Source organism: Mirounga angustirostris, unplaced genomic scaffold (genome assembly GCF_029215605.1).
Source record: "Mirounga angustirostris isolate CCGP_5_RB_7025 unplaced genomic scaffold, mMirAng1.0.hap1 SCAF_11, whole genome shotgun sequence".
Taxonomy (NCBI): Eukaryota; Metazoa; Chordata; class Mammalia; order Carnivora; family Phocidae; genus Mirounga; species Mirounga angustirostris.
In genome coordinates, this window is record NW_026991719.1 from 86,777,731 (window position 1) to 86,800,550 (window position 22,820).

The 22,820-nt window shown below is 36.8% G+C and overlaps 1 protein-coding gene across 1 annotated transcript in view; it reads right to left on the reverse strand.

Moving 5' to 3' along the window:
* Positions 1–2,285: 2,285 nt before the first annotated feature.
* RBM41 (RNA binding motif protein 41) overlaps positions 2,286–22,820 on the reverse strand; it is a 105,062-nt gene continuing 84,527 nt past the window's right edge. Inside the window, exon 9 of the mRNA XM_054508827.2 lies at positions 2,286–2,432. The gene's annotated coding sequence lies outside the window, so the exon portion shown is untranslated. The remainder of the gene's footprint in view (positions 2,433–22,820) is intronic.

The following is a 22,820-nucleotide window of genomic DNA, read 5'->3' on the forward strand; positions in this document are numbered from 1 at the left end:
AGAAAATATCAAAATAAATCATGACTAGCACATGAGGGGTTATCTGGCTTGACACATATATATGCATCTATCATTGAATTAGAGTTACAGAATGTTGTATGAGCCAGGAATCTATCTCTTACTCTCAGATACTTGTAAGAGGAAGTGACCAGGAGTAACTTACATAATGAAAATGTTAGGGGTTAGTTATACTTGATCTAGGTCTTTGTGAAGAATATTCTTCAGGAAGACACACATGATACTTAAGCACCACAGGGACTATTCTCTTTCAGCACAAATGTTAGCTTACATTCATCTCTTTCAAACTAAACCCTGGTTGGAAAAGGCTGAATACTCTGCAGAGAGAGACCATGAATTTCTCAATTTTACCATTGAGAAAAGGTAATGAACCATTCTTTTTCTTTACATTAGCTGTACACAAATTTGGGGGGTTTTCCTTCTGTGATCTACCTATAAGTAGCCAGAGAAACTAGGATATCTGGCCTGGAATAAGTACGTGTATGTTTTTCTTTTAATAACTGGAACTTCAATAGTTTAAAGTCACTTTTTCTAACCACTAGAGAATTCTAGAACATCAAAATGAAATAAATATACTCTTTTCTGAATTATAAGAAATGCAACTTATAGTATTTTTTTATTTTTGTTAAAGATTTCATTTATTTATTTGACAGAGAGAGACACAGCGAGACAGGGAACACAAGCGGGGGGGTGAGAGAGGGAGAAGCAGGCTTCCCGCTGAGCAGAGAGCCTGATGTGGGGCTCGATCCCAGGACCCTGAGATCATTACCCAAGCCAAAGGCAGATGCCTAACGACTGAGCCACCCAGGTGCCCTGCAACTTATAGTATTAATTAAATGTTTACTTTCCCATCCATGCACAATGATTATTTAAAAATGGAAAGCACAGCTAAACAGATAAGTGACAGATCATATTTGGGTCTTGCAAAGTTGTTTGCCTTAATGAGACTTGCTCTCCTTGGGAATAAGTTGGCACTTAAATTTCTTCTATGCCACACTTCATAGGGCGTATAATTTCACACACAATCATTTGTAGTTGTTAGTGTGTAATTTATCAGCAATTTTCGGAGCTGTTTTTGCTTTTTCCTACAGAGAGGAGAATGGAGCCCACTAATACATACTATTTATGAAGTACCTTTTTCATTCCCCAATGGACATTGCTATTTTCTGACTTTGTACTCTCCTTTCCCTACTTCACTATATTATTCTGTAAACTTCCTCTAATATTTCTATTTTGCACTATGTAATAGTACCACTTTACAACAACCTTGGACCCAGAATTGTCCCCCTTGAGCTCCTCTTGGCTACTTTCCAAGCACACAGTGAACCACTGTCATCAAATGGTCTCAGTTTCTTTTTTCTACCTTTTCTACCATGTGTTTAATGCCAGTTGGTTTGTATCATTAATCTTGTAATTAAAACCCTCCTTCATTGAATTTATAACCTTTGCACCTCCCTGAGCAACACATTCTTTCTGATCCTTTGAAAGTGATTCTCCTGATCTATAAGTCTTGCATCATTTCTGAATTTCTTTGATCCTCAAAAATGGCTTTCAGGTATAAGGGGAAAGGGCCACCTCCAAGAGGTAGTTCATTTATTTCAATAATAACAAGGTTGTAATACTTATTAAACATGGTGGGAATAATAACAGAACCACCAATGTGTGACAGGATCCCCATGGGCAGCCCTTGCTCTTACTCACAGTCTACCAGTGCAAATCCTAAATAAATGCAATCCCACACAGCATTAATAAAACTGCATTTCTTGTGGGAGTTTTCTTTCTCTCTCTTCTCTTTCCTCTTCTTGGGAGCTTGGGGCAGGTAGCATGTTAGCATATTAGCGAACTGTCAGAAATATCAACTGAAGGTCTGTTTACTTCACAGACCTCTAAGGATCTAAAGCACCTACATAAAGTCATCACAGGTGAAGAACTCAAGAGTGAAAGGTAGGGGGTAAGAGCAAGACTTAATAAGATCTCTTGGAAGTAGAGGAGGTGGAGGGAAAAGGTGGGATTCCCAAATGCCCATTAGAGGAAAATTTTGGATTGACTGATGATTTGATGGGAAAAAATAAAGCAAGGTTGGTTTCATCCCCTTGACTCTGCTCATGATGATTGGCTAGCAGTAAAATCTGATTTCTAGTAATGATCTTCCTTATACCTTCCCAAATGCTGTTTCAAAAAAAAAAAAGGGGCTATAGATACTTTACCAAAGATATTGGGGGAACCAAAGAAATAGTTTATTATCATGCATCTTTATGAGACTTCATAAAGATAGTTTTGGAACATTCTTTCAGTGAAGAATTCTTCTCATCTGTTAACAATCCTTCCTTCTCCTTCACAGAAATTATTTCTCAAAATTACACCAATTTTCCGTAGATACCCAGCTCTTATCTTCATATTGGCACCCCACTTAGCTGAAAAAAACAAAACAAAACAAAAACCTGACAGTCAAAAAGCAACTACTCTTAGAAGCCATGCCCCATGAGAATCTTTCTCTAACCCAACTGGCTTTTTCCCTTTATCCGGGAAAAACTACTCCCATTTACCTTATACATCATTTTATTGAAAGGTTACAGTAGTTCTAGTCCTTTTATATACACTTGTAATATTCACATGTTCAGATTTAGTACAGAATGCCAAAGTTGTACCAATTTACATTTTTACCAGCAATATATGAGAGTGTCTGTTGCCCCATATCCTATTATTTGCTGTTGTCACTCTTTAATATCAGGCATTCTGGTGGGTGTGTAGTGATATATCTTTGCAGATTTTATTTAAACTTCTGTGATGACTAATGATGTTGCATACCTTTTAATATGTTTAGTCATCGTTTGTGTATCTTCTTTTATTAAGTGCCTATTCAAGTCTTTTGCCCATTTTTCTATAGGGTTTTCTCTCTTTCTTACTGATTTGTAGTAGTTCTTTATGCATTTTGTATACGAGTCCTTTGTCAGTTTTATATTGTGCAAACATCTCTTATTCTTTGACTTGCTTTTTCACTCTCTTCATGGTATAATTTGATAGTCAGACATTCTAAATTTTAATGTATTCCAATTTATTAATCTTTTAATTTAATGGTTAGTGTAAAATTTGTGTTCCATTTAAGAAATCTTTGCTATTTCAAAGTCATGAATATATTCTACTATGTTATGTTCCAAAAGTTTTAGTGTTTTAACTTTCACTTTAGATCTTTCACATTTAGATCCACCTTGAAATTATTTTCATATAAGTGTGTGGTTGAGGTCTAGATTCATTTCTTCCTTTATAGCTATTCTATTGACTCAGATGATTAATTTAAAAGAATTCCTTTCCCCAATGCCCTGCAGTGTCATTTTTGTCATAAATCAAATGTCCATACATATGTGGGTTTATGGGTTTATCTCTGGACTCTACTCTGTTCTATTGCTTTATTTGTCTACACTTTTTTTTTAAGATTTTATTTATTTATTTGAGAGAGAGAGAATGAGAGAGAACACATGAGAGGGGGGAGGGTCAGAGGGAAAAGCAGACTCCCCGCCGAGCAGGGAGCCCGATGTGGGACTCAATCCAGGGACTCCAGGATCATGACCTGAGCCGAAGGCAGCCGCTTAACCAAGTGAGCCACCCAGGCGCCCTATTTGTCTACACTTTTGAAAAGACCAAACTATATTAATGTAGTTTTATGAGTCTTGCTATCTGATATTGTCAATCTTTCAACTTCTTTCTTCTTTAGGATTGTCTTGGCTGTTCTTGGCTCTTTGTACTGCTTTATAAATTTTAGAGTCAGCCTGTCAATTTTCACCAAAAAAAAAAAAAAAAGAATGTGCAGAGATTTGGATTGGTTGAATTGCATCTATAACTCAGTTTGCAGAGAACTGATGTCTTTACAATATTGAGTGCTCCTGTCCATGAACTTAGCAAATTCCTCCATTTGTTTACATTTGCTTCAACTTTTTTCAGTAATATTTTATAGTTTCCTGTGTAGAGGTCTTGTTAGATTAATTTCTAGGTATTTCATGTTGTTGTTAATGTATCTTTTAAAACTTCATTTACAATTGCTTGTTGATAGTATATGGAAATAAAATTGATATTTCCATATTGACTTTTTACCCAGTGAATTTTCAAAATTCACTTATTAATTATAACAATTATCTGCAGATTCTTTTGTGTTTCTACATACACATTCATTCAATCAATACATTTTTAAAGAATATGTGTGTATGTGTATATGTATGTAATACAAATGTCTGCTGGGAGAGTGTAGCAAAGAAATGCCTACGTGTCACTACAAACTAACCTATCAGCTGTGATTTCCACTCAGCATCTATTCTGTTCTTTCTTCCTTTTCTGGATCCCATTTGTCTGTATCTCCTACCATAAAGCTACTCAGAAAAGCATCACCACTGATATTATGTGTAGTCCCAAGTAGACTGTCTTTAGATGATTCTAAAATGCCCATCCTTGGGATATCAGACGTGTATTGGGTCCCATGAAAAGGCAAAAGAAAGGGCTTCTCTACTCTGTGTTGCCCTGTGTTGCTGGGTTCTAAAGCCAACTTGCTTGTGCCCAGAGTTTCAGAGACTTTTTTGAATGCCCCATCTCTCACCTTTCTCTAACTACAAAGGGTCACTCAGTTCACATGGCTGGGGACACATCCTGTATCATCATCTTCATTCTCTATTTTCATCTTTTTGAGTTCCTCTCTCCAGAATAAAAACAAAAACCTCTCCTAGTTTATGAATAGAAGCAAATGGATACTGGTATGTAGAGGGTGGAGGGTGGACCGGGACCTCATTACACTATCTGCAGACAACATAAATTTCCCATTATAATTTCACAATAGTAAAATCTTTGTAGTCTCTTAATTTAACTGATTCTTTCTTAGAATGTTGTGTGTTTTGGTGAGGTACTGGGTACAAATACAGAGAAACTGGGATAATAGAAAGAGGCTATTTGAAATGCAACTGTAAATAGACCAAAGAGACAGAATTTTTAGCATAATATCTCATAGGAGTTATGTTCAAGTCCAGACTGACAGGGGTAGCTGTTCTTCATCCCATCCTCCATCCACATGGATTTAAAGACCTTTCCATCTTTAATGAAAGAGCTAGATGGAACAAATGACAACCCACCTGGGTCAAAGACTGAAACAAGCAAAATGTAGAAGCTCAGAAGAGGGAAACAGAGGTTTAACAACAGGAGAAACCTGTGGAGGAATGGAGAAAGAGATGATGACTCCAAAGAGGGACGAGTTTCCCTAGGAGAAAGGTGACTATATAGGTGGCTCCAATAATGACAGAGATTCAACACACCTGGAGTGGAGCAGGCAGGATGAGCTGCAAAGTGTGGAAAAGTTACTTCCAGTTCTTCCACAAAGGTAACACTCTCCTGCACATTCTTATGGATTCTGAGCATGTGGCTGATTGGCGAAGAGTAAGATTTGTCTCTTTGGGAATGCATTTTATTGTGCTCCATTTGGCTATTCAGGGCACAGTAAGGAGGCTACACTCTCTAACTCTCATTGTATTTGGCTTTGAATGGCTTCCAGGAAAGCTGGGTGTTGGCAACATTTTTTTTAAATGCAAATTAGAAATTTCACATTTGACTTTGGTGCCCTTAGTCATCTTCAGCCCCAAAATAGATTCTGTGTATATAGTTCTTTCCTTCCCCAAACAGCTAATGCCACCACATAAAACTCTCACAACCATGGTAATAGCATTCTTGAGGTTTAACCAGTTGTTCCCATTGTTCTTGCACTGGATATAATGTAATATACCATTAATCAGTTCTCATGCTATTCTTCAAGCAAACTTCAAGATAACATGTAGTTTCTTCTAGGGGGCCTTTAGTTTTTCCTTTAATCACCCATTTTAGCTTGCATTTTGTCCATTGTCCTTTCCTTCAGGTCTGACTTCTAGTTGGAACATTTGGCAAGTTTCCACGACCACAGAGTTGTGGTCCCCAACATAGACCCAGTTTCTGGAGGCAGCATCAATCTTTTGGCTATATTTAACTCAGGAAAGTTTCCTATACTTTGGCAACTACAGATAGCTTTGAACCCTTCATTGGGGATAGTTTCAATAGCTTGTTGGTATGTGTTATGAGAGGCAGCATCAATATCTTAATCTTGATCCCAGGTTTATAGAAAATATTATATTGAATAATAAAATTAAATTTTATTAGTACTACTGCCGATAGCACTGAGCTTCATATTGGTAAACAGTACATCTGAAAAGGCACACCATAATTAAGGAGGGCACTTGTTATGATGAGCACTGGGGTTATATGCAAGTGATGGACCACTAAATTCTACTCCTGAAACCAATATTACACTCTATGTTAACTAACTAGAATTTAAATAAAAATTTGAAACAAAAAAAAAATGAAAAGGCACACCATAAATGTATTCTCTGTAAGAGCCCATTTTAAAGTCAAGAATTTTATTTTGCAAACAGGATATTGAGTCTCAGCTTCAGAAAGACTCATACTTATATAGCAATAACTATATTTATATATATATATTATATCTTCATAATTTTCCTGACAAACCACGGTATTTATTTTAAAAGGATGTTAAATACAGGGTTTGATGAGGTCAACAAACATTAGGACAGGAGCTTAAGCAAGTCATCAATGATTGAAGTACCTATAGATAGGCTTTTCTAACCAATGTCTAATAAAGGAGTAAAATACCAGCCAACCCTCTGTCTGATCATTGAACTTTCCCTCTTTTTAAAAATTTATTTATTTTTATTTCAATTCAATTAACATATAATGTATTACTGGTTTCAGAGGTAGAGGTCAGTGATTAATCAGTCTTATATAATACCCAGTGCTCATTATATCACATGCCCTCCTTAATGTCCATCACCCAGTTACCCCAATAAAACAAGATGAAATCAGAGACGGAGACAAACCATAAGAGACTCTTAAGCATAGGAAACACACTGAGGGTTGCTGGAGGGGACGGGGTGGGGGGATGGGGTAACTGGGTGAACTTTCCCATTTTTAATCTGACAACTCTAAGTTGGTTTGTGAAGGGGTTTCACAAATCTACAGTGCCCAATGAAACCCAAGAAGGTCCTTAATTTCCTATAATTTGTGAACAGGGCTAGTTAATAAGAGTAAAACTCTTTTTAGAATTTGTGATCACCTCCAGTTATGGCAAAATATACCGTACATGATCCAGGACTGGTAGAATTGGCATTTGTCAATGGATACTTCCAGGCTTGCATCTTCCAAGTGGTCTCATACCAGAAACAGTCCTCATGTTTCTCCAAGTTCTTGGCTAATATGATTGTGCCTTCTAAATAAATTAACATCTCCAGGTAGTTCAAATTACTAGTCATTTTTTTTCCCCCACCAACTGCTGGAACATAGCAGCCTCTCTCCCAAGATAATTTAGGGCATCCTTTCATATTGGTAAAATCCCATAAGGCAGAAGAAATCTTTCTCTTTTTTGCTCACTTCATCCACAGGGGTTTGATAATACTTGCACCCCCAGACCAATACACATTAACTCATTACAGCCCTATGTGGTAGCTGTTAGATTAGGAAACTGAGGTATTGAAAGGTGAATGAACTAGCTCAAGCTCACACACTAGTTAATGGTGGAGCTGAGATTTGAACCCAGATCCAGAGTCTGCACTTTTAAGTTTGAACCCATTCTTTACTCCTCTCCCTCCCTCCAAGTTTTAGGTATATGATGTCATACTTTATATCCTTTTATTTTGTAAATTCCTTGACTGATTTTTATAGATATACTTAATTTTACTGATTTTGTGCTTCCTACTTTTCTTACTCTTACTTATGGTCTTTCCTTTTCACTCAGAGTCCCCTTTAACTTTCTTGTAGGTCTGGTTTAGTGGTGATGAATTCCTTTAACTTTTGTTTGGGAAATTCTTTATCTCTCCTTCTATTCTGAATGATAGACTTGCTGGATAGAGTATTCTTGGTTGCAGTTATTACCCCCCCCCCAGCACTTTGAATATATCATGCCAATTTCTTCTGACCTGCAAAGTTTTTGCTGAAAAATCATCTGATAGCCTTATGGGGTTCCCCTTGTATGCAACTGTTTTCTTTGCTCTTGATGCTTTTAAATTTCTCTATCACTACTTTTTATCATTTTAATTACTATGTCGGGGCTCTCTTGCCTCCTGGATCTGGATTTCTGTTTCCTTCCCCAGATTTAAGAAGTTTTCAGCTATAATTTCTGGTTTTATGTTATGTTAATCACCATACATTACATCATTAGTTTTTGATGTAGTGTTCCATGATTCATTGTTTGCGTATAACACCCTATGCTCCATGCAGTACGTGCCCTGTTTAATACCCATCACCAGGCTAAGCCATCCCCCAACCCCCTCCCCTCTAGAACCCTCAGTTTGTTTCTCAGTGTCCATAGTCTCTCATGGTTTGTCTATTATTTCTTCAAATAAAATTTCTTCCCCCTTTTCTCTCTCTTCTACTGTGGGATCCCTATAATGCAAATGTTATTATGCTTTATGGTGTCACTGAGTTCCCTTGGTCTGTTTTCATTTTTGTTATTATATTTTCCTTTCTCTTGTTCAGCTTGATTGCTTTCTATTACTCTGTCCTCCAGGTCACTGATCTGTTCTTTTGCTTCCCCTAGTCTATTTATTCCATATGGTGTATTTTTAATTCACTTATTGAGTTCTTTATCTCTGGTTCTTTTTTATGTTTTCTATCTTTTTGTTGAGGGCCCCACTGAGGTCCTCCACTCTTTTCTCAAGTCCAGTGAGTATCTTTATGACTATTACTTTAAATTCTCTATCAGTCATATTACTTATTTCCATTTCACTTAGGCCTCTTGCTGTGGTTTTGTCCTATTCTTTCATTTGGGACATATTTCTCTGTCTGTTCATTTTGTCTAACCCTCTGTGTCTGTTTCTATGTGTTAGGAAAGTCAGCTTCGTCTCCTGCTCTTTAAAGTAGTGGTCTTATGAAGAAGAGGTCCTGTAGTGTCCTTCAGTGCAATGTCCCCTGTTCACCAGAAACTAGTGCTTCAGGAATGTCTCCTATGTGTGCTGTATGCATGCTACTATTGTGGCTGAGCCACTTTTGCCTTCAGTCCAGTCACCTACAATGACCCTCTTTGTCTGTTGTGGGCAGTATCTATGTTGTTAGGGTGTTAGTCTGGGGCTGCCTTGGGCTTGAATTGAGTCAGGCCAGGCATTTGCCAGAGATGCAGTACCACAGAAATGCAAGGCACTTTCCCATGTTGTCCCCTGAGAAGCTTTTGTTGATGGACGGGGCCTGCAGTCAGACCCAATGTATGCCCCCAGTCCACTGCTGGGGCCACATTTGTACTGGTATTTGTGGTTATCTTCCTCCCTCTGGGGCCGAAGTCACTTTGGAGTGGTGATGGCCTCTGTCAGGGCTACTTGCACACTGCTAGGCTTGTGGCACCACTTTGGATGGGCCCCAGCCAAGAGTGTATTGGAGAGGGCAGGTCTGCAGGAGAAGCTGGGGCTGAGGTGCATGGTGCCAGCAAAGTCCATGTTGGTACACTGTGGGAGGGGATGTGCAGCCCCCTGGGAAACTTCTGCCAATGTGGGCTGGTTTGGAGGGGGCAGAACCACAGAAGCAGGCAGAGGCAGGATGCACTGTTAGTAAGCTAGGTGGAGAGTGTTGGGTCTGGGCTGGTTCCTGCAGGTGTCCCTGTATTTAGGCCAGGGGTCAGGGGACAGAAATGGCACCCACCAGCTCTTTTGTTCTTGGAGAATTCTCCCAAAGATCCCTGCCCCTCCAGCACATGCTCTGAGATTAGTAAGTAAATCTATTTCCTGTATACCCCAGGCATTTTTCAAACTGCTTCTGTGCTGTATCTTTGCTGTTTGTTCTGTTATCTCCTTAAGGACAGGACTCAGTTTCCTACCACCCTCCAGACTCTCCCAGAGCCAAGTTTACTGATTTTTAAAGTTCCAGGTGTTAAGCCACACTAATTGTAAGAACTCATGAAGCCAGGCCCCTCTGGTTTTCAAAGCCAAATGTTATGGAGATTTGTCATCTCCCTGCAGGTCCCCCATGTCTGGGGTGCCTGTTGTGGTGGTCTGTTTCTTTCCCCTCTCTATGTCTGCCACATCCTTCCCTCCTGCGAACAGTACAATGGGCCCTTTCAGCTCCCAATTGTTTCTTTGCCCTTCCTTCCCTCTTTAATGCGGCCTCTTCTTTACATTTAGCTGAAGAGAGTCTGTTCTGCCAGTCTTTGGGTCATTTCTTGGGTTATTTACACTGATATTGGTGTTATTAGTTGTACCTATGGGATGAGGTGAGCTTAGGATCCTTCTACTGCACCATCTTCTTCCTCACTGCTGAGTCTGTACTCTAAATATCTACTTTTCAATCTTTCTAAATAGTTTCTCACATGAGAAAAGATTCCTGTAACTCAATCTTATGCTTATCATCTTAAGCACAGCCTCCATCCAATTCACAGAGGGAGAAAATTCTAGATTTAGAACTTCCTCCTCAATCTCACCATTCTCTCTTTAGGTATTAGTAGGTCCTCCTAATTAAAATTCTGGATTTCATGTCGTGGAAAGAACCCAAATATCCATTGACTGATGAATAGATAAAGAATATATATATATATGCATATATATATATATATATGCAAGGGAATATTACTCAACCATAAAAAAGAATAGAATCTTGCCATTTGCAGTGATGTGGATGGAGCTATAATATTGTGCTAAGCAAATTAAGTCTGTCAGAGAAAGACAAATACCATATGATTTCACTCATATGTGGAATTTAAAACAATGATCATAGGGGAAAAAAGAGAGAGGCAAACTAAGAAACAGACCCTTAACTGCAGAGAACAAACTGATGGTTAGCAGAGGGGAGGTGGGTAGGGGGATGGGTAGAATAGGTGATGGGGATTAAGAAGTGCACTTGCTGTGATGAGCACCAGGTATTGTATGGAAGTGTTAAATCACTAAATCATACATCTGAAGCTAATATTACACTGTATATTAACTAGCTGGAATTTAAATAAAACTAAAAACTAACTAACTAACTAAATAAATAAATAATAAATAGCATTCTGGATTTAATTTAGGAGACCAGGGAGTATTCACTTCTAGGATAGAAACATGGGGTGGGGCAATGGGACAATGCCAGAAGAAAGTCGTGAAAACCATCATTACACTCAAGCCAAAATTGGAAATGGTAAAGCCCTACACATCAATAGGCTTTGGCATATAGGCTTTGTCAAGTCTATCACTACTGGCCATATGGTTTACAAATTTGGTGTAATTGATAAAGGTGCATTGATAAGTTTGTGAAGGCAGTAGCTGAAATGGGAAAAATAAGCCTAAGTCCTAGATAACCTGAAGGTTAAGCATGAAAATGGTGGCACCGCTAATACCTTTCAATGGAAATTTGAGCATATCAAACCTTATGTGATCTTCTTTGATGTTTCAGTACAGAAATATTTTATTTTAAATACACACACACACACCTCAGCCTGATGGAACAGTTTTAATAAAATGGATCTTACTGAGGCACCCTACAACCAAGAAATATTTGAGGAAATTGTCAAAGGATCTAGCCTCTACTTTTCAAAAATTGGATACTGCCTAGACACTGTAGCATTTGTTCTAACTTCTGGTTAAAATGAGGGAAATATGTTGGAGTCAAGCTCTAACATGACTTCATCAAATGGATGGAAATTCATATATAAGGATAACATTGCTGGTGGAAATACACTGCTTGTTTTGTACTTCCTATTAAAGGAGGAAATATCTCAAACTGTCTAATTTAGCCTAGCCATGGAAGTTTAAGTGTAGGACTAATTAATGATAATAGTACATTGTAAAAGCTTCAGATGGAAAGAAATGTTTTGTGGATCATTTGTTTCTGGAAATTTGCAGCAGATTATGTCAGCTTTCTAGTCAACATCCATTACTTCTGTCCTTTGGTGGCAGAGGTATCAATTATATATAGGCCAAAAAATTATATATAGGTCAAAACACCAGATGTTTATTTTTCTAACTTCCTTTGAAGTAGGTAATGAGCATGTGATTCAATTTTGATGAGGTTTTTAGTAAATATTCACTCCTATAAAAATTTATGCTTTGGATCATAGAGTAGCTCTGTTTTCCAAAGTGGCTGTACCAACTTGCATTCCCACCAACAGTGTAAGAGGGTTCCCCTTTCTCCACAACCTCTCCAACATTTGTTGTTTCTTGCCCTGTCCATTTTTGCCATTCTAACTGGTGTAAGGTGGTATCTCAATGTGGTTTTGATTTGAATTTCCCTGATGGCTAATGATGATGAACATTTTTTCATGTGTCTGTTAGCCATTTGTATGTCTTCTTCAGAGAAGTGTCTTTCATATCTTCTGCCCATTTTTTGACTTGATTATTTGTTTTTTGGGTGTTGAGTTTGAGAAGTTCTTTATAGATCTTGGATACCAGCCCTTTATCTGTAGTGTCATTTGCAAATATCTCTCCCATTCTGTGGGTTGCCTCTTTGTTTTGTTGACTGTTTCCTTTGCTGTGCAGAAGCTTTTTATCTTGATGAAGTCCTAAAAGTTCATTTTAGCTTTTGTTGCCCTACTGGGTATTTACCCCAAAGACACAGATGTAGTGAAAAGAAGGGCCATATGCACCCCAATGTTCATAGCAGCAATGTCCGCAATAGCCAAACTGTGGAAAGAGCCGAGATGCCCTTCAACAGATGAATGGATAAAGAAGATGTGGTCCATATATACAATGGAATATTACTCAGCCATCAGAAAGCATGAATACCCAACTTTTACATCAACATGGATGGGACTGGAGGAGATTATGCTAAGTGAAATAAGTCAAGCAGAGAAAGTCAATTATCATATGGTTTCACTTATTTGTGGAACATAAGGAATAGCATGGAGGGCATTAGGAGAAGGAAGGGAAAAATGGGGGGGGGAATTGACAGACTATGGACTCTGAGAAACAAACTGAGGGTTTTAGAGGGGAGGGGGGAGGGCAGCCCCCTGGGAAAGGAGGGCGGTTGGTTAGCCCGGTGATGGGTATTAAGGAGGGCATGTACTGCATGGAGCACTGGGTGTTGTACGAAAACAATGGATCGTGGATCACCACATCAAAAACTAATGATGTATTGTATGGTGACTAACATAACATAATAAAATTTTAAAAAAATTAAAAATTAAAAAAAATAATTTAAAAAAATTAAAAATTAAAAAAAATTTAAAAAATTATGCTTTGGAGAAAATACTTTTCTTCTTTTTTGAAAGTGGTTATGTCTGCATGTGATGGGTAGAACTGCTGTAGCATTCTTGCAACCATGAAGGAAGATATCACTGATATACTTGAGGATGACAAAGCTTAAAAATGGAGAGCAACTGAATCTCTGATAAATCCACTGAAACAGTACACCAGTCCAGGAACCATCATATATCTGTGCTTTTTGTTATGTGAGATAATAAATGCACTTATTATTTAAGCCACTTTAGATAGGTCATTATGTTATTTCCTTTTATGGGTTGAATTATGTCCCCCCCCCTTAAATTCATATATTGAAATCCTAACCCCCAGTACTTTAGAATGTGACTGATTTTGGAGATAGTATCTTTAAAAAGGTAATTAAGTGAAAATGAGGTCTTTCAGGTGAGCCCTAATACAATATGATTGGTGTCCTTTTAAGAAGAGGAAATTTTGACACACACAGATACAGAGGGAAGACCATGTGAAGACACAGGGAGCAGTCAGCTATTTACAAGCCAAGGAAAGAAGACTCAGAAGAAACTAACCCCACTGACACCTTGATCTGGGATGTCTAGCCTCTGAGACTGTAAGAAAGTAAATTTTTGTTGTTTAAGCCACCTAATTTGTGGTTTGATATGGCAGCCCTAGGAAACTAATACATTGCCCTCTAAATCCTAACTTGTATATAGTTCATAAGATTGACACTTTAAAAATGAAAACAACTTGACCAAAAGCCACCACAGATTTTTTGAGACAATTTAAACAAAGTTAATATAAAAACAAAAATAAATAGAAGACCAGGTGGTGGGTTTCTGGCCAGATTTACCTTTCCAACATGAACAACTATAAAACAGGACAAAACACACAAAAGAATGGTCTTCAGACATTGAACAATAGTCACCACAGGATAGTTATCTCCAAGAGAAGGGAAAAAAAAGAGGAGCCCTACAATTGCCCTAGATTTCTGCCTGGTAGTATCTGAGTATCTGCTCGAGTTGAAGATATAGAGAATTTAAGGAGGCTAAGACACCTAGAATTTACAAGGCAGATTACTGGAGGTAAGAGAGCTACAGAGAGAAAGAGACATTCATCAATCAACGGATACTTGGTCCAGTTCCGTATCTTGGCTATTGTAAATAATGCTGCTATAAACACAGGGGTGCATTATCCCTTTGAATTAGCGTTCTTGTATTCTTTGGGTAAACACCCAGTAGTGTGATTGCTGGATCGTAGGTAGTTCTATTTTTGACTTTTTGAGGAACCTCCATACTGTTTTCTGGAGTGGCTGCTGCAGTTTGCATTCCCACCTGGGGACTCTCTCCACATCCTTACCAACACCTGTTGTTTCTTATGTTGTTGATTTTAGCCATTCTCATGGGTGTGAGGTAATATCTCATTATAATTTTGATTTGCATTTCCCTTGTGGTAAGTGATGATAAACATCTTTTCATGTTGTCTGTTGGTCTCCTTTGGAGAAATGTCTGTTCATGTCTTTTGCCCATCCATTTAGGCTATTTTTCATCACAGACATTTAATTTTTCTGAAGTTTACATTGGGTCTTCCATGTCTCTTAACATATTCATGCTTTCTTCTACCTTTTTGAACAGATGGCATATAGCTATAATAGCTGCTTTCATGTCTGTGTCTAATAATTCTATCATATGTTTCTCTTATGTGTTTATCTATTGACTCAATTTTATTCTTATTATGGGTTGTATTTTTATGCTTCTTTGCATGCCCAGTAATTTTTTATTGGATGTTTTCCATTGTGAATATTTCATTGATGGGTCCTGGAGTTTTAAAAATTTCTTTTTTGAGCTTTGTGTAGGCTGATGTTAAATTACTTGAAAATCATTTGATTCTTTTGAAGATTGCTTTTAAACCTTGTTATGTGGAATGACGAGAGCAGCTTCTAGTCCAGAGCTAGTGTCCTCACTACTGAGGTAATACCTTTGTGGGTACTGAACCTGATGCCCTGGAATTATGGAGTTTTCCATTCTGGCTTGTGGGAATACAAACTATTCCTCACCCTGTGTGAGCTCTGAGAATTGCTCTTCATACTCCTTTCCATTGTTTCCTTAATCCTCCCAGGCACAGGTGGTTTCCTTACATGAATGTACCGATCAGTAGTCAGCTAAAGATTTTCAGGAAACCCTCTGTAGCTCTTGAGTGCTCTGTTCTCTCTTCTATTCTGTCTCCTATCCTATCTTCCCTCTCTCCTCTCCACTCTCCCCATTTCTCTCTCTCTCTCTGTAGCTCTCTTACCTCCAGTAATCTGCCTTGTAAATTCTAGGTGTCTTGGCCTCCTTGAATTCTCTATATCCTCAACTTGGGCAGATACTCAGATACTACCAGGCAGGAATCCGGGGCAATTATAGGGCTCATCTTTTTTTTTTTTTTTTAATAAGGAAATTTAAGAGTGCTCATGTATACTGGGAAATTTGGAAAGCCACACACATGCCCAGGAAAAGACCATGCTTAGAAAAGACCTTACAAGACCCTAACTTTTCACCACTGGCTGATCTACAGGTTCAGTGAAAGTAGAAAACAAAGGCTGAGGCAGAATTGTTAATGGCCTAGCTAAATGTTAAAGGAGTGTCCCAGCAGAGTCAATCTATAACAACTGGGATTGGGTGTTTTTGTTTTTGTTTTTAAAGCTCCTAGCATTCAAGGAAATATCAGTCAAACACTGACTGCACATAAGCTAAATTTTCAACAGTGAAGAAAAACAAACCCTGGGAAAGGGGAAGAATTTAATCTCCAGAGTTATCACACAATATTCAAATGTCCAGTTTGCAATAAAAAGGTACAAAACATATAAAGAAATAGGAAATTATGGCTCATTCAAAGGAAAAATAGAACCTGTTCCTGAGGAAGCCTAGACATTGGACTTACCAGACAGACTTTAAATCAATTGTCTTAAATATGCTCAAAGAGCTAGGAGAAGAAACCAGACAGAATAAGAAAGCAGAAGACTTGAACAACACTGTTAACGAATTAAATGTGGAAAAGAACAACAACAACAACAATAAAAAACCCAGGAAACAATGTATGAACAAAATGAAAACATTAATAAAATGATAGAAAATATTAAAAGGAGAAAATAAGAAATTCTGGAGCTTAGAAATACAATAACTAAAATGAAAAATTCACTAGGGAGGTACAACAACAAACTTGAGCAGGCAGAAGAAAGAATCAATGGACATCAAATAGGATGATTGAAATTATCCAGCTTGAGAAACAAAAAGAAAAAAAGAATGAAGAAAAATGAACAGCTCCTAGGGAACCTGTGGTAGACCATCAAGTGAGCCAAAGTATGCATTATGGGAGTCCCAGAAGAAGATAGAGAAAATGGGTCAGCAAGGATATTTGAAAAAATAATGGCAGTCAAAAACTTCCCAAATTTGATGAAAAACATGAATCTACACACCCAGGAAGATTGACAAACTCTAAACAAAAAAACTTAAAAAAGATCCACCCAGAGACACATTATAGTCAAAATTCCACGAGCCTAAGACAAAGAGTGAAGTTTGAAATCAGTAAGGGAGAAGCAGACTTTCACATACAAGGAATCCTCAATAATATCTACATCTGAGGAGCACCTGGGTGGCTCAGTCGGTTAAGCAGCCGACTCTGGATTTTGGCTCAGGTCATGATCCCAGGATCCTGGGATCCAGCTCTCTGTCGGGCTCCATGCTCAGTACAGAGTCTGATTGAGGATTCTCTCCCTCTCCCTTTGCCCCTCCCCCTGCTAGTGCTCTCGCTTTCTCTTTCTCTAAAGTAAATAAATAAATCATAAAAAAACCACTAATAGCTGATTTCTCACCAGAAACCACAGTAGCCAGAAGGCAGTGGGATGACATTCTACCTCCAACAAAACTATCTTTGAAGAATGAAGGAGAAAATAATAACACAAAAGCTCGGGGAGTTTATTACTAGTAGACCTGCTATATATTTTTAAAAAAGCTAAAGAGAGTCCTTTAAGCTGAAATGAAAGGAAACTAGACAATAACTTAACATCACATGAAGAAATAAAGAACACTGGTAAAGGCAACTACTCAGGTAAATAGAAAAGCCATTATTACTGTGCTTGTGGTTTGTATCTCCTCTATTTTTTCCTGTGTTATTAAAAGACAAATGCATAAATCAATATTTAGAAATTTACATTATTAGGCACACAGTGTATAAAGATGTGATTTGTGGCAACAATAAAGGGAAAAGGTAGAGACATATAGGAGTGGAGTGTTTGTATACTATTGAAATTAAGTTTGTAGTATTAAAACTGGGTTGTTATAAATTTAGGATGTTTACTGGAATCCCCAAGATAACTATTAAGAAAATATAACTAAAAAGTATACAGAAAAGTAAACAAAGGAATAAAAATGGTACACTAGAAAACATCAACTAAATATGAGAAATGGGCAGTAAAAAAAGAATTGGGAACAAAAAAGCATATAAGACATACAGAAAACAAATAGCTAGATAACAGAAGTTCTTCCTTAAAAGTAATTACTTTAAATGTAAATGGAATAAGTTCTTCAATTAGAAAATATTTGAAGATTGGAAAGAAACACATGATCCATCTAAATTCTGTCTAAAAGAGACTTGTTTGAGATACAAAGACATAAAAAGGATAGGAAAAGATAGACCATACAGATAGTAACCATAAGAGAGCCAGGGTACCTATATCATCATCAGACAAAATAAAATTTAAGTAATAAAAAGTAATAAGACACAAAGAAAGACATTATATATTGATAGAAGTTTCAATAATTCAAGAAAATATGATAATTATAAACATACATGTACCTAAAAGCAGAGCCCCTAAATATGAAACAAACATTGATATAATTGAAGGAAGAAATAGACAATCTACAATAATAGGTGGAGACTTTAGTATCCTACTTTCAATAATGGATAGAACAACCAGACAGAATAAGAAAGCAGAAGACTTGAACAACACTGTTAACCAATTAAATCTAGCAAACATATACAGAACACTTCACCAATATAAAGACAGAATTTGCATTCTTCTCAACTGCACATGAAAGATTCTACATCATTGACCATATATCAGGCCACAGAAAATGTCTCAATAAATTTAAAAGATTGAGATTATAGAAAGTATATTTTCCAATGATAATGGAATAAAGCCAGAAAATTAGAAAACTCATAAATATGCAGAAGTTTAAAAATACACTCTTACAATGAGTCAAAGAATAAATCCCAAAAGAAATTAGGAAACACCTTGAAGTGAGTAAAAATGAAAACACAACATAATAAACTTGTGGGATGCAGTGAAAGTAGTGCTTAGAAGAAAATTTATAGCTGTAAACATCTACATCAAAAATTGAAGACCTCAAACTAATAACCCAATTGTACACCATAAGTAACTAGAAAAAGAAGATTAAATTAAACCCAAAACTAGCAGTGGGAAAGATAATAAAGATTAGAGCAGAGATAGATAAAATTGTAATTAGAAAAACAATAAAGAAAATATGTACAGGATCTATATGCTGAAAACTGTAACATCTTTATTCACCTTATACAAAATGTATCTCAAAGTGGATCATATAACTTAATGTAAAATGTAAAACTATAAAACTTTTAAAAGAAAGTATAGTAGGATTTCATAACCGGGGGTTGGGAAAAGAGTTCTTAGACATGATAACAAAAATAAGACCCATATGAGAAAATCTTGATACATTAAACTCCATCAAAATTGAAACTTTTTCTGATAAAAAACAATGTAAGGAAAATCAAAAGACAAGCTAAAGATTGGGAGAAAATATTTGCAAATCACATATGTGGTCAAGGACTCATATAGAGTTGTTAGAAGGTGATCAAGATTAGCATCAACACTGATAAGTCTTGCTGATAGAATGTACCCTTGATGTGATGTGATGAAATGGTATTTTACCTCTCTAGTCTTCCTCCCCAAATTCTATTCTAATCATAAGAAGATCATTAAAAAAGTAAGTTGAGGGACAATCTACAAAATACCTGACTAGTACACCTCTAAACTGTTAAGGTCATTGAAAACAGGGAATGTCTAAGAAACTGTCACAGCCAAGAGGAGCCTAAAGAGACATGATGATTAAATGTAAAGTGTATCCTGAATCGGATCCTAGAACAGCAAAATGACATTAGGTTAAAACTAAAGACATCTGAATAAAGTGTGAATTTAATATATCAACATTCTTTCATTAATAGTAGCAAATGTACCAAACCAATGTAAGATGTTAATGATAGGGAAAACTAGGTGGAATATACGGAACTTCTCTATATCAACTTTGCATTTTTTTCTGTAAATCTAAATACAGTCTAAAATTGTAAAGCTTATTTAAGTATTAAAAAATAAAATAAAAACCACAACAGGAAGAAAACCAAGAATCCAGTTTTAAAATAGTCAAAAAACGTGAACAAACACTTCACCAAAGAGGATATATGGAGGGCAACCGAGTACATGAAAAGATGCTCAACATCATTAGATTTATAGAAAAGTTGCAAACACAGTACATAGTTTCGGTTTCTCTTAATGCTATCACCTTACATTATCAAGGCATATTTGTCAAAACTAAGAAACCAACATTGGTAAAGAATGAACTAAGCTTCAGACTTTAATCATATTTTGCCATTTTTTCCCATTAATTCCATTTTTCATTTCCAGAATCCAATCCAGTATACTACACTGCATTTAGTTGTCATGCCTTCTTAGTCTGCTCTAGTCTGTGATAGTTTCTTTTCTTGTTTTTTCATGACTTTCACAGTTTTGAGGAGTATTGGTCAGGTATTTTGTAGAATATGCCTCAATTTGTATTTATCTGATATTTTAATCATGATTACACTTAGGGTTATGAGTTTTTGGGGGAAATACCATAGAAGTGATGTGCTCTTTTTGCACATCATCATATAAGGAGTACGTAAATAACATGACTTATCATTGCTGATGTTAACCTTGATCACTAGGTTAAGGATATGCTTCCCAGGGTTCTCCTTACCATTTTTTCCCTTTCTAGTATGTATTAGTTTTATAAGATAACTAATAACATATTTTTTAAAGTAGAAAAATTATTCAAAGATCAAATGGTTCCTTGCAGATTAGTGGGTTCCCAACCTGTCCAGAGCCTTTTTCAGGAGAGTCAGACTGAAAATGTTATTTCCCAGAGAACAGAGGAATATGACTTACTGGAAATTTTCTTTTTTATTTACTTTACTGGCAAAATTAAATTTTACTCATATCCTTTCTATGCTTCCCCCAGGAATATAAGACTTGCTTTGTTGAAGCAGTTTGAGTAGTAATGGAAAAAGAAAGTTTCCACTTTGTTTTATAGCAATCTAAAAAGAGATGATTTGACTTGATTCTTGGAAGTAGCTTGAAGTGTTCTACGAGGATCCCAGACCACAGCTGTGCTGAACGAAACTTTACACTTAGGGTATGGTATCATAGAATGTTTTTCTGTTACACAACTTAAAGACATAACTTAAAAGACATAAAAAGGCCTCATTCTGGTTGAAGTTTACATTTGAATAATTAATGCCTTTGTGGAGAAACTGCCCTGCTTCCCTAAAGAAATATAGAAAAGTGTCATTGTTCCTTGGGTACTGCAATCCTTTAATTTCAATCATGAAGAGAAATGGTCCTTTTTTTAAATTTTTTTAAGATTTTATTTATTTATTTGACAGAGAGAGAGAGATCACAAGTAGGCAGACAGGCAGGCAGAGGGAGAGGGAGAAGCAGGCTTCCTGCTGAGCATGGAGCCCAATGCAGGACTCGATCCCAGGACCCTGGGATCATGACCTGAGGCGAAGGCAGACACTTAACCGACTGAGCCACCCAGGCACCACGAAATGGTCCCCCCCCCTTTTTTTTTTGCTAAAGAATACTATATAGTATTTAGAAGCATAAGCTTGTTCTGGATCCATTATTTACTACCTGTGTAAGTCCCACAATGTTTCTGTGACTTAGATTCCTCATTTGTAAAAATTGGAATAAAAGATAGTATCTACTTTGTAGTTTGAGGACTACTGCTCTTTTGAAGGCATTATGAAATGTGTTTCTTTATCTCCAGTAATACTTCTTGCCTTAAAGACTATTTAACCTAACATTCATATAACCATGACAGCTTTGTTGTTGTTGTTGTTAGTGTTTGCCTGGCATATTTTCCATCCTTTTACTTTCAATCTATCTGTATCTTTATATGTAAAATGTCTCTTGTAAATACCATTTAGTTCATTTATATTAATGTAATTAATGATATAGCTGTATTTAAGCTGACCACCTTGCTATTATTTTCTGTTTGTCTCATTTGTCCATTGCTTCTCTGTTCCTCTTATCCTGCCTTACTTTGGTTTAATCAAGTTTCTCATTATTATTATTTGCATTTTGAGTCTTCTATTAGCATTTTGTTTACATCATTTTCTATTGTTTTTGGTAGTTAATCTAGAGCAGTATTTCTCAACCAGAGTGATTTTGCTACCCTGGGGATATTTGGCAATGTCTGGAAATATTTTTGGTTGTCACTCATGGGGGGAAAGTGCTAGTGGCATCTAGAGGATGAGTGAGTCCAGGGATACTGTTTAACATCTTGCAATACACAAGAGAATCTCCCACAAGGAGTTATCAAGACCAAAAAGTCATAAGGTTGAGATAAGGTTGAGAAATCCTGCTTCAGATAGCTAGAGGTTACATCATGCATCCTTAATTTATTACAGTCTACCTTAAATTAGTACTTTACCACTTCATGATAAGTGTAAAAATTATACATCAGTAAAACTCCATTTACCTGCTCCCATACTTTTAGCTATTATATTTCGCTTCTATATACAATGTAACTCCACAAGGCACTGATATTATTGTTATTTTAAATAATAGGCATTTCATCCATTTTGAGTCTATTTTTGTGTGTGGTGTAAGGAAATTGTCCAGTTTCATTCTTCTGCATGTGGCTGTCCAATTTTCCCAACACCATCTGCTGGAGAGACTGTTTTTTTTCCATTGGACATTCTTTCCTGCTTTGTCGAAGATTAGTTGACCATAGAGTTGAGGGTCCATTTCTGGGCTCTCTATTCTGTTCCATTGATCTATGTGTCTGTTTTTATGCCAGTACCATACTGTCTTGATGATTACAGCTTTGTAAAAGAGCTTGAAGTCTGGAATTGATGCCACCGGCTTTGTTTTTCTTTTTCAACATTCCTCTGGCTATTCGGGGTCTTTTCTGGTTCCATACAAATTTTAGGATTATTTGTTCCATTTCTTTGAAAAAAGTTAATGGTATTTTGATAGGGATTGTATTAAATGTGGATGGAAAACCTAAATGTGAGACAGGAATCCATCAAATCCTTGAGGAGAACACAGGCAGCAACCTCTTTGACCTCAGCTCCAGCAACTTCTTCCTAGAAACTTTGCCAAAGGCAAGGGAAGCAAGGGCAAAAAGGAACTATTGGGACTTCATCAAGATAAAAAGCTTTTGCATAGCAAAGGAAACAGTCAACAAAACCAAAAGACAACCGACAGAATGGGAGAAGATATTTGTAAATGACAGATAAAGGGCTAGTATCCAAAATCTATAAAGAATTTATCAAACTCAACAC